This window comes from Papio anubis, chromosome 11 (genome assembly GCF_008728515.1).
Source record: "Papio anubis isolate 15944 chromosome 11, Panubis1.0, whole genome shotgun sequence".
Classification (NCBI taxonomy): Eukaryota; Metazoa; Chordata; class Mammalia; order Primates; family Cercopithecidae; genus Papio; species Papio anubis.
Genome location: NC_044986.1, coordinates 75,945,389 through 75,957,119, shown reverse-complemented (window position 1 = coordinate 75,957,119; position 11,731 = coordinate 75,945,389).

The following is an 11,731-nucleotide window of genomic DNA, read 5'->3' as shown; positions in this document are numbered from 1 at the left end:
GACAGTCACGGATTCTGCTCAGGATCCAGAGCTTGGCTGGACTCAGCTATGCGGTTCTTCCTTGAGGAGGCACACAGCCTCAGCCAGATGGTGGCTGGGCTGGGGTCATCTTGAAGGCTTCTTCACTCACAGGTCTGGGGCCCAGGCTGGAAAGACTCAGCCAGCAGGGCTCACTGAGCTTCTCTCACTTTGCATGTGGCCACTCCATGAGATCTTTCTACATGGCAGTTTCAGAGAGTAGAACCTCCCACATGGTGGATGAAGGTGACCAAATCTGTAAGAAACATTCACATTCTCCATTTTATGTCATCGTGACCCTTTTCCTGACAGTCACCCTGATTTTCTGCATTTACAAAGCTCCCACTCCTTCCTGCTCTGAACCGCACTGCAAAAGTACTGCTTCCATTAACCTGACAACTGCAATGAAGAGCATCCTGTCCAAATCATGTCACCTTAATTCCTGGGTTTCTTCCTAGATGGAAGAGCTGGTGGGGAGACATCTCAGTTTCAAGACACACACACAGACACAGACACACACATAGACAGACACACAGATACAGAAACACACAGACACATAGACACACATGCACAGATATACAAACACATGGACACACAGACACCCCAGCACACACTGAAACACACACACAGATATAGAAACACAGACACATAGAGAGACAGACACACAGACACACACAGAAAACACAGACACACACATATATACACACACACACACACAAGGACACACAGACACACACATAGAGACACACACATAGACACGCATAGAGACATACACAGGGAGCCCTGCTGACACACACAGACACACAGACACACACACACAGATACAAAAACACACAGACACACAGAGAGAGACACACACAGACACACACACACAGACACAGAAACGCATGGATGTACAGACACACACACAGATACAGACACACAGAGACACACACAGACACACACAGAAAACACAGACACACATACACGTATATATGCAGACACACACACACGGACACACGGACACAGACACACACACAGAGACACACAGATACACATGGAGACACAGACACACATACACAGACACACACAGACATACACAGAGAAACAGACACACACAGAGACACATGCAGACACACAAAGAGATACACACAGACATACAAATACAGACACACACACAGACACATAGAGACACACCCACAGAGACTCACAGACACACACAGAGACACATACACAGACACACAGATGCAGAAACACACAGACACACAGAGACACACCCACATACCCACATATAAACACACACAGATACACACAGACACAGACCCACACACACACAGATACAGAGACACATACAGATACACACAGACACAGACCCACACACACACAGATACAGAGACACATACAGAGACACACAGACACACAGGTACACACACAGACACACACATGGAGACACACACAGACACACACATACGGAGACACATACACACAAAGACACACACAGGGAGCCCTGCTGACACACACAGAGGCACATAGAGACACAGACGCACAGAGACACACACAAACATACAGACACACAGACATGCAGATATGCACACAGAGACACACACAGACACACAGACTCATATGATCTTCACCGTGTCCAGCTGCCCTTCCTGTCTTCTTGGATCAATGTACCCAGGTGACTGAGCCCTGCTGTATAAGCCAGGGTCTATACACTTTTTCTTAAAGGGCCAGATAGTTAATACTTTAGATTTTGTGGACCAAGAGACAAAATTGAGGCTGTGATGCAGGTACTTATACAATCATTTAAAATGTAATCGCTTAAAATATAAAATCGATTCTTAGTTCAGGGGTGTAAGAACAGGAACCTGACTGGACTTGGACCCCAAAATTGTAGTTTGCTAATCCCTGGAATAAACTACAGGGGCCCAAAGACACCTTCCAGCAGACCCTTTTCTCTTATCACCAGTGAAGGAAAGGTCTGCGGGGTGGGGGCAGTGTGTCTATGATCTCAGCTTGACCAACCAGATGCTCTCTGGCAGGAAGTGACACCTAGACAGGGGGGAAAAGTGGAATTAGTTCATTCTTTCCTATATCAGTGCCAGATAAAGCCACCAGTTCTTGCTGACAAGCCTGTCTGGGGCGGGCTCCTGTCTGTTCTGAGCTTATTTTCCAGTCTTCCCTCCACCTTTCCACTCACTCACATCCTACCAACAAATACCCTTTCTCCTTCCCTTAAGGTAATCAAAATCGGTTTCTGTTGCTGGCACTCAAAACTCCCTGACTGACAATTGCACTGGTGGTCTCACTCTGTCCAGTCACAGTGGAATCTTCTGAGCATGCATTCTAGGGGGCAGGGGCCCCCAAAAAGCTCAGGATTCTGGGTCTCCATCACCATCATCCCTGGCATGGGTGATGTGCTCCCAGGCCCTGACCATACTCAGTTTGACCCTGGAGTCTCTGAGTCCCCAGGTGGACGCCAGGCAACTCACCCCTCTTCCTGGAGTGGCATGGCCCAGCTGGGAGAAGGGCTAGCTGCACTAGCCCTGTTGGCGTCCATATCTCTCTCACGGCCCTTTCGTGCATCCATCCTGCCTCCATCAGTGCATCAAGTGAATCTTGAGTGTGGGTCAACCAAACAGTAAGGAGTTACATTTGTCAGATGTTTCTCCAGAGGCTAAAGCAGTGCCTGGTAGAGACCCAAGTCAAATGTGGGTCTCTGTGAAAGGGGATTCACTGGCTCATGTAACTGAGGAAGACACAGGTGTGACTGGGATATGCCAGCACCAGGATGGAAAATGCTAGGGAAGGATTCTGATTGGTATCTGCCTCCACAGACCAGTCACTGTGGACTGGAAGGCAGGGCTGTGTTGATTCCCAGGGGATTATGTGGCAGAGACTGGCTGTGGTAGGTTGCAATTGTTGACCCTGCAATTTTCTTTCCGTTATTCACGGTTCCTTGCAATGTGATGTTGTAACTCTCCCTATCAAGAGGAGAAGTCTGTTTTCCCAGGCCTTGAATCTCGTCTCGTCTTGGGACTTGTTTTGACCGATGAAATGAGGTTGAAGTGATGCTGTACAATCCTGAGCCGACCATTTGAACAAGCCCAGGCTAGCCTGACGGGTGATGAGAGACAGATGGCTTGGTTGCCACATCGCTCCAGTTAACTGCAAGCCAGCTACCAAATATGCGAGTGAGGCCATTCTAAACTAGCCTGCCTGCTGACCGCAGACACCCATGAGTGAGCCTAGCTGATTTCATACGCGCCTGGCCCAGTCGGCAGAACCTCTCACTCCACCCACAGTCTCAGAGGCAAAAAACAAATAGTTGTTTTAGGCCATTAATAAGAAATAGCTGTTTGTTCTGCAGCAAAACCTAACTGATACACTGTCTAAATGTTCATTTGAATCCATGGGAGCTGATACAACTCTGCCTTCCAGTTCAAAATGACCAGGCCAGGGAGTGGACACAGAACCCAGCTGGACCAAACAGAATCCTTCCCTAGGACTCTGTCTCCTGTCTAGGCACAAAGCTGGAGTACCTTTCCCTGGATCTTGGCCTTCTCTCTGAAGACCTTTCCTGCTACCTTTGCAGTTAGGTGTAGCTAACTGTGAAATTGTAAGTCAATCACAGTCATGAGATTGAACTCTAGCCAACAGATGTGGGCCTGGCCCATAAACTTACTCTCTATGGGATACTCCTTTGACTTTCCTCATCTGCCAGCTGAATGCAGAAAGTTTTAAGGAGGGCAGAGCTACCAGATGAGAAGGGCCTGGGTTAGTGAATGACCACATAGACAGCGTCCAACCAGGGGCACACACATTGGCTGTGACATGGGCATTGTCTTGAGCCACTGATAGTTCAGTGTTTATTACAGCAGCATGGCCTGGCTCACATATCAGAGAGGGGCAGTAGGAGGGGCAGAGTGATGCTCAAAAGGAAGCGAATACGGTTCCCCGAAGAAGGGAGGGGTGCCGGGCAGGCAGGATGTTAAATGTTCACTCCAGAAGGAAGCTGTGAGCCACCTCGAGTGTCAGGCTATAAAACCAAACCACAGAGAGTCTGGGGAGCTGCCAAAGACAGGGCCTGCTGTCTCTGTGATGTTACCAGCAGCACTCTGGCTGGGCTGGTCTGTCTTGCCTCTCAGGGAAGACACTAGCTCCAGAGAAGACTACTAGGTCCCGGGTGGTGAGGGGAAGACACCAGGCCCTGGGTGACAAAGGGAAGACGCCAGGTCCTGGATAATAAGCAGTAGTAATAGGAAGAAAGGGTTCCCAAAACCGCCGAAGCTGAGACCCTGTTTTTGTTTGACATATATTCCTGTTGTAACTGACATCCTTTTAGTTAAAAGCTAGAAAGCTCCTTTTGTTCTCATGACAAGGTCGACAGAAGACTTAACTTTTGATATAAGCAAAGTCATAAAAAGAAAAAGGGAAATCATGCAGCCTGGAGGGGAGGGAAAAAGTCAAAGGCAAATACTGAGCCCAGTAGCAGAGATCTGCTGAGAGCAGGAGAAGAGTTCAGAAGGCAGGTGAGGCCTTAGATCCAGCCAGGACCACAATGGCCACCTGCAGTCTTTGTGCCTTCGGTCAGATTCTTGACTGGGGCAGGAGTAACATGATTGGTCACTGGCTGGCTAGTCCTTCGCGACATGTGTCCCTCCTGGTCTAATGGGCTGAGGTCAAGGGGTGTTTGGTCATGTGGGTCAAACATGGCTGCCCTTCTGCAACGGCAGGTGGCAGTTTCCAGGGAAGGAGGATAAGGGTGTGCAGGCATTCCCAAAAGTCTAGAGTGGCATTCCAGGAGGAGGGACAGGCATTGGTAAAGACACGGACATGAGAACAGGATAGTGTGTTATGGTGGCCAAAGACAGTATGTTCAGGGCTGGGGATGGTGGCAGATGGGTCCGGTCTTGACATCTGCAGACCATGGGTACCTCTGCTTTAGGCAGGGACTGGTCTTTCCAGCTAATCTAGAGGTATAGAACTTGATGGTTAAGCTCCAGAGTCTCACAGGGCTGGGCTGCATTTCAGTCCTGCCACTTAAACCAGCATTTGGCCTTGGGTCAGAGGTCAGGGACTGGGGACAGATGCAGCTCACACCTGGACTTTATTTGGGCCATAGGTGTCTGTACACATTTTTGTGTGCTTATTTGCAACTTTTTTTAAAAAACCTGCATTTCTAGATTCTCTTGGAAAATCAGAAGGTCTAGCAACAGCTGGGTCTGCATTCTCACCTGGCAACAAACACCTAGAGAAGCAGATGCCCCTTGGTCACAATCAATGCTCTCTAGTTGTCACACTCTCTGCTTCTCTCAGTTACCTGCCCATACTTGTGCCCTGACATCATTAGCACTCAGCAGCAGCTTTTGGTTCTGTTTTGTTGAGCAGAGAAATACTTTTTTTTGGTAGCCAGGTGAAGTTGATTTATTCACTAAAGGTACTGCTATCCAGAAACAATCTGTAAGAGGGATAGAAGCAGGGTAAGGAGGGGGAAGAGATAAACAATGAGAGGGACTTGGGGAGAGGCTATCCTTGGCTGGATCATGGAGCAAAGGCTTTGGAGCATAAGCCAGATCCTTAAGGCCAGAGGGCAGGCACTTTGTACCCTAGATTAGCCATTTTTTGTGGGCCAAATCCAGAGGGTGGAACTTCCCAGGTGAGACATCTCTGGTCACCTCAGGGCAATTCTCCAGAGAAAGCGGGCCGCGGGCTGTGAGTTGTGAAGAGCCAACACTCACGGCAGCTGGGGGAGGAGTGCATCATCCCGCAGAAGGGATTTGGGCAGGGTGCCACTGCGTGTACTACAGCCTACCCCTTGCACTGCTCAGACCCAGTCACTTCTCACATTAAGTTTATTTCATCTGCCTATTGATGGGAATAGGGGTCATGATTCAGGACAACCTGAAGGATAGCACCCCATATCCTTCACACTGACAAGGTATTGCCTCCCAGTTGGTACCTCAGCTGTGTCTTTAAGAGGCAACTCTATCCCCTGTAGATTGGCAGATTCTAGATGGTGTGAAATGTGTAAGGACCAGTGGATCTCATAGTCGTGTGCCCACTGCCATGCAGCCCTCCTGATGACTCAGCTCTCTTAGTCTGCAGTGATGTCAACTGAAGGCCCGTGTCAGTGAATCAGACTCTTGGTGAGCCATGGTGCCAATGGGCTAAGGCTCCATTGGAAGGAGAGGTGAACTCCTACCTAGAATACACATCCATCCTGTCTGGGCAAATCACTGCCCTTCCCATGAGGGAAGGGGTCATACATAATCTACTTTGTCACCAAGTGGCCAGTTGGTCTCATCCTGGAATGTTATTGTATCAGGGGCTCAGCTTGGGTCTCTGTTGATGACAGGCTGGGCATTCAGCAGTGACAGTAGCTAGATCAACCTTGGGGAGAGGAAGCCAAGGCTGTTAGGGTTATATATAACTTCGTCAATGTCACCATGGCACTCTGTTCATGAGCCCATATGGTGCAAGGACTGGATGGAGGATGACGAGTGAGGACGGAGACTGGCTGATGTCCACTGGCCGACTCATCCTGCCCACTTGGTTGTTTGGTGTCGCTTCTGCAATGGATGCTCTTTAGTGTGTGTTGAAATGTGATACGTGATCTTCACTCTTTTTGCCACTCTCAGATCCACAGGCCTCTTTCCTAGTCCTTTTTGTCTCTGATAGTCCAGTCTTGTTTTTCCCAGGCCCCTGACCAATAAAGAGCTAAGCCATTCACCGCTGCCCATGAGTACGTGCATATCCTTATTTCAGGTCACTTCTCTTGCCACGAGATGACCAGGTTCTTTGGTAAAATCTCTGCCTATTGGAGGGATTTTCTCTCACCACCGTCTTTCAGGGCCACCCTTGGGTGGGGCTGTAGTGCAGGCTCAGTCCATTTTTGGCTTATACCCACAGGCCAAGTCAACCCATCTGTGACCCAAACTCAAGAATTTCCCTTCTCTGTCAGCTGGTCATAATACACATTTTTTTGTGAGAGGTATTGGTGTGACAGTCCTCATCCCAAGTCTTGGTGTCTCCTTCCCTACCAGGGGTCTGATTTGGGTATAGGAGACCCCCCTTGATGGAGAATTCAGCCTTTACTCAAGTTCCGCTGCTTTACAATGAGTCCTCTGCCTGATTATCACTCCATCTGCTCTCTGGCTGCAGAAGGTAAGTGCTTTCCAATGCTTCCTGCCAAGAGGTTTCCTCTGACTCTCACACTCTAAATTGCCAATTGAGATATCTGTAACTGTAATTTCCTTTCTTCAATGCATCGGTGACATTTAGCAATAGCCACATTTAGCGAGTCCATAGTCTTAACAGTTATTCTTTGCCCGTATCTCTCAGATGCCAGAGACATCGCTGCAGCTGTGTAGCTCCTTCACCTGTGTCCCATCCCAGTTCACTGCAGGTGCACACTGTTACCCAATTCCTGCCACTAGTGGTGGGTCCTAATTGTCATCTGGTCAGTGGTACCTCTCCAGCATCCTATCCTCACAGCCTGCCTCCCAGACCCCAGCACCCACTGTCTTCGATCTGGATAGGAGCAGAGCCTAGGACAGGCATGCAGATTCCATGATTTATTTATTGAGGGAGTGATCATGGGAGAAACCTATGAGGGAGGCAGGCAGAACAAGGAAGAGGAGAGAGTGGAGTTAGCATGGGCCTCAGGTAAAGTCTAGCCCTGACCTGACCCACAGGGAGGAATCAAGAGCACCGACCATGCCCCAGCAAAGAGGCCTTTTATTCCTTGTGGCAGTCAATTTTGGCTGTGGGCTGCCTGGCAGGGGTGGGTGTGTGGGGATAGGGGGCAGGTAACCTGTCAGGCATGGAGGTTTCTGTGTGCTGAGGGAAATTCTCTGATAAAGAGGCATGTTGAGGTTTCTGTGTGCTGAGGGAAATTCTCTGATAAAGAGGCATGTTGTGGGCTGTTGGCAGCCAACACCCATAGCAGCATCGGGATGGGTGGGCCAGTTGGTGAAGAAGATCCTGATGAAGCACCACAAGTACCTAGTTACCATAGGAACCTGTAGAGAAGACAAGGAAGGCACAACCAGAGGGATGCCAGGAGAACTAAACAGATGAGAGAGGGAGTTGTCATGCATTCAAGTGTCTTTGTCTCTTTTCTGTTGCTCTAACAGAATACTAGAGACTGAGTAATTTATAAAGAAAAGTGGTTTATTTAGCTCATGCTTCTGGAGGCTGGGAAGTTCAAGATTGGGTGACTGCATCTGGTGAGGGCCCCATGATACAGTGTAGCATGGCATAAGGCATCACATGGCGAGGAGGGCAAGTGTGTGCCAAGTTGGCTTTTATAACAGACCTACTCCCATGATAACCCATGAATTCACCAACTCATTAATCCATCAATCCATTCATGAAGGCAGAGCCCTTGGGTCCAAGGGCCTGCCTCTTAGTACTGTTACACTGGGGATTAGGTTTCACCATGAGTTGTGGAGGGGACAAGAATTCAAACCACAGCACCAAGAGAAGAGAACTTCAAGGAAGAAATGGCAACTGTCAAGTGCAGCTGTGAGGTCCAGTCTCAGAGAGCAGCATGGATCAGCAACCGAGAGGCCATTGGTGAGCTTGCAGGAGAAGTGTCAGAGAACTGGTGGGGCACGAACCAAGCATATGAGGGTGACAGAGAAAGAGTGAGCACTGGCAGCTTTGTGGCCAAGAAGCCTGCGTGGGAAGGAGCAGAGACTGGCCATTGAAGGGTGGAGCCCAGCCCAAGCTGAACCTCGTGATGCCAGAGCCTGGGCCACTAAACCCAGGGAGGCAGGAGGCAGAGGTATGGGGAGGGTTAGCAGGCAGATAGAGTGAGGCTTCTCGTAGAAGAGAAGGGGGTGATGGTGTCAGGGGCTGGGGGAGGGGTGGCCCCAACTGGGGAAGGGACACCACATCCTCTGGGCTTGGGTGGAAAAAGATATGGCCACGGTGGATGGAGATAGGCCTGTGGGTAGCAGCGGGGACAGTGGGGAGCTGGGTGAGGGTAGGGTAGCCTGCTGAGAGCGAGGTGGGCGTGGTTAGCAGGAGGCTCGAGCAGAGGACAAAGGAAATGAGGGGCCATTAAACATTGAGTGCCCTTAGTACTCAGTGAGGCTGGATACCCCAATGTGTCCTGGCATCAACCTGCAGGGCTGAATGACTTTCCCCAGTGGTACCCCACGGCCTTATATGAAGACAGTCAGTGGATTCAAGGTGGGAGACTTCACAGTGGGCTAGGGGAAGAAGAGATGTAAGATGATCCACGGTGTGTGACCCCACATGCTGGGAGGCTGAGCTCTGAACTGTCCCAAGCCAGGCCCCCCGTTAGGCTTTTTGGGTGGATGTTTCTCATCCCAGGGTTAGGCTCACAGAAGGAAGTCACCCTTCTGGGGAGGAGTTAGCTGAGGTGGGGGCGGCCAGTCTCCATGCAGCCTTGTGGGGCAGCCACAGGCCTGTATCCCAGGTTCAGAGTCTCCAGCTGAAATGCCAGGAAGGTTTGCTTATTATCATGAAGTTAGGGGAGCACCCTGCCCTTCCTCCCTCTCCCTGCTCCCCTGCCCACTTCCTGCCTTTAAGTCAATGGCATTCAAACTGTTTGTTTTTAACCACAACCCACAAATAAGAATTAACATCATGACTCGGCAGACACACACACACACACACACACACACGTTTCTTGATACAATGCTGCCCTTTACTTTATAGGGCACACTCCTGATATTTTCTACTGTATTCTTTTTGTTTTATGAAAGTGCTGGCCCAGCCCCACCACGCTGCTCTAAGACACAGGGAGCTGGGCATGTCTCCTTTGGGAAGCTCTCCCTCAAGCTAACTAACCACCCTCCTCTCGGAGGGGTGTCTGTTCAGAGAGTCAGCCTGTCCTGGCGACGCTGGCAGAAGGCAGTGCCTGCAGCTGAGCAGTGGCCAGTGGGTGTTCCATTATTTAATGTAAATCTTTTCTCCTCCTTACCTTCCACCTCCCTCCAAAAGGAGCAACTCCAGCCACCTCAGAGAGGCCCCAGGAGCCGGGGGCTTCCGGGCACCCAGCCCCCTACAGGCAGCACCCTGCAGCCTCCCCCACACTGCTGGCTCCTGCACACACACTCCCCTCACTCTCCTGACACCCGAATACATCTGAGTGGAGATCTCTGGGGTGCCGGCCCGGCCCTTCTTCCCTCTGTGGACAGTCCCTGTGGAGGAAAGGCCATAGCAGCCACGCTTGCTTTCCCCCTCAGGTCAGGCTGCGTGCAGGGAGGGCAGGGACTGGTCGCGGGGCTGTGTCAGATGCCCATTCCCAAAACTTCAATCAGAGACACATGAAGTGCTGTCAGTTTGTGTTGGTGCCGAGGCTGGAAGGATGGTTAAAACCATGGCCTGGGCAGGGGCCATCGTGAGACAGTAGCCCAGGTAAAGCATGCTCACAGAGGACGGAAAACCTAAGCTTCCCTAGGAGGGGAGGGTCAGGTGTACTGAGAGGCGGAGGCCAGGGATGCCGAGATGCCAGCAGGGAGCATGGCTGCAGTGAACACTCACTCTCCATTGAAGCCACACTCCTGAGTGCTCTGAACAGCACCCTCTGTGGCTTAATATGAATATACTTAAAACCAGCATAATCCGCAAGGGAGCATCAGAGATGGGACACTGTTGGACACTCTGAGTCACATGTCACAGGAGCCCTTAGCACCCTGCAGCCACCTGGCCCCATTCAGCCACCCCAACTTCCCCAACCATCCAGCCACACACTGCACCTGCCCCACCAGGGGCTGGTTCCAGGGACCCCCATGGACAGGGGTTCTTCCAACTCAACATCCAAACCACCTGCCTTTCTTTTTTGTGTGTGCAGAGGGTAAGAGGGCTGGGAGTGTGGTTTAAAACAAAAGCAAAAACACCCAAACCACTCCTTAACATCCACAAAATAGCTAATTCGCAAACCTTCATTTTTGTCAATTTATTTAGAAAAAAATTAACATGGGCAAATGAGATACCTCAGTGTTACAACAGAGTATAGAAATGTCTAGCAATAGTCAAATAATTTGATCTTTAAATACAAAATAACCACATGAACACCTAATATACAGGTTTCATCTGAATACATATTTATTAGATAAATATTAGAGGTTGTCACATCATCTAACTACATACAGCTTTGCAAGACTAGAAATCACAATTAGTTTTTTGACCAGTTTAAAGTATGAAATGATTGCATTGTACATACGATGTACAAAGACGATGATGGTTTCTGTGGGAGTTACTTCAGGCTGCACTGGTGGGTGTGTTTATGTGTGTACGTGTGAATCACCTGTGATCATGATATCAAAAATTATACAAAGTATGAATTTGGTTACAATTGTCTTCTGAAATCCCCGTTTCTTTTCATTATTTCCATAGCACCCTAAAAATACACAGGTGGCAGGACTAGTACACTGAAGCTAAATAGTACATGTAGGTAAAATAAAAACAGAACAAAAATCCCTTTCCACGCAGGGTCAGAGTATATTACATGAGCGAGAGAGACAGACGTGGAGAACTCACAAATGCTATAACCAACAGGATCTAGTTTTTCCACGTGATGGAGTTCCAAGCTTTTTTTTTTTTGTTGTTTTGCTTTGTTTCGCAAAATAAAAACAATACACATTCCAAGAGAAATGAATGCATCTGTTGACACGTCTCTATTTCTCATTTACATATGTACACACGTCCCTTGAGTCGCTGCTGCTGACACGGCCCTGTGTGGACGGGTCAGGCC